The sequence below is a fragment of the Manacus vitellinus genome, unplaced genomic scaffold (assembly GCF_001715985.3).
Source record: "Manacus vitellinus isolate BGI_N305 unplaced genomic scaffold, ASM171598v3 scaffold_27_pilon, whole genome shotgun sequence".
Classification (NCBI taxonomy): domain Eukaryota; kingdom Metazoa; phylum Chordata; class Aves; order Passeriformes; family Pipridae; genus Manacus; species Manacus vitellinus.
This window is the reverse complement of record NW_021940039.1, coordinates 8,881,815-8,882,736: the sequence shown is the minus strand read 5'-3', so window position 1 is coordinate 8,882,736 and position 922 is coordinate 8,881,815. Positions and strand designations below refer to the sequence as shown.

Genomic DNA, 922 nt, shown 5'->3' with positions numbered 1-922 from the left:
CACAGGTTGCCCAGAGAAGCTGTGGCTGCCCCATCCCTGGAAGTGTCCAAGACTAAAGCCCTGGAGAACAGGAGAGCTGGGCCCAAGGCTGAGGCCATTTGCTTTATTTTTGCTTTATAATCACCATCTCCACTGCTCTGTGCCAGGAGGAGATAAAGCTCAGCAAACAAACAGCACCTTGTGATCCTGGAGGTTCCAGGCGCTCCTGCTCTCCCCTTTTTGGCTCAGTGCAGTCACTCCCTGTTGGAATTGCCTCATTTCATGTGGCATCCCCTGCTCCTGAGCAGTGAGGAGATGAGGAGGAGGGAGGATGGAACTGAGGGAGAAGGGAAAGGTGACCATGTGGTGTTCCATCAGCACAACAGCCTGGGAGAGCACAAAGTGTCAGCAGGAGCAGCCTGGGGGACACCCGGCTGACCCTGGAGCTGCAAAGGGGAAGGAAAGCTGAGGGGAACATTTCAGGGAAACAGGATCTGAGCTGAACAAACCACTTCCTCAGACCTGGACTCTTCCTCCTGCCGTAGCACAGCTTGTGTAAGCTCTAGGTGGGTGCCAGATGGGATGCCTGGAGATCACAGCTCTCCTGTGCCGCTCCAAGGCTGCTCCTCAAATCTAGGACAGGCTGTCCTCACGGTTTTTAGGCTCCTGGCTGTGACTGGGATCTCTAGCTTACACCTCTGAGGTGACACTGGGAAGCTGAGGGCCTCGAGCTGATCCCAGGAGCACTGCTGGAGTGGGGAACTGGGCACTGGAGGATGTGGGGGGGAGGTTCCAGGGTGGCCCTGCCACATCCCAGGCAATGTGGTTGCTGGAAAGCACTTTAATTTGATTGCTCCAGCTGTTGTTTGGGGTGAGTGGGGTGGGCAGGCCGAGGGGGGATCTCTAAGAGATTTAAGATCAGCTGATCTAAGATCAGCCTTAG

At 55.6% G+C, this 922-nt stretch overlaps 1 protein-coding gene across 1 annotated transcript in view; it reads left to right on the top strand.

Annotated features, from left to right (window-relative positions):
- TMEM268 (transmembrane protein 268) overlaps positions 1-922 on the top strand; it is a 12,378-nt gene that overhangs the window by 2,894 nt on the left and 8,562 nt on the right. The window lies entirely within an intron of this gene.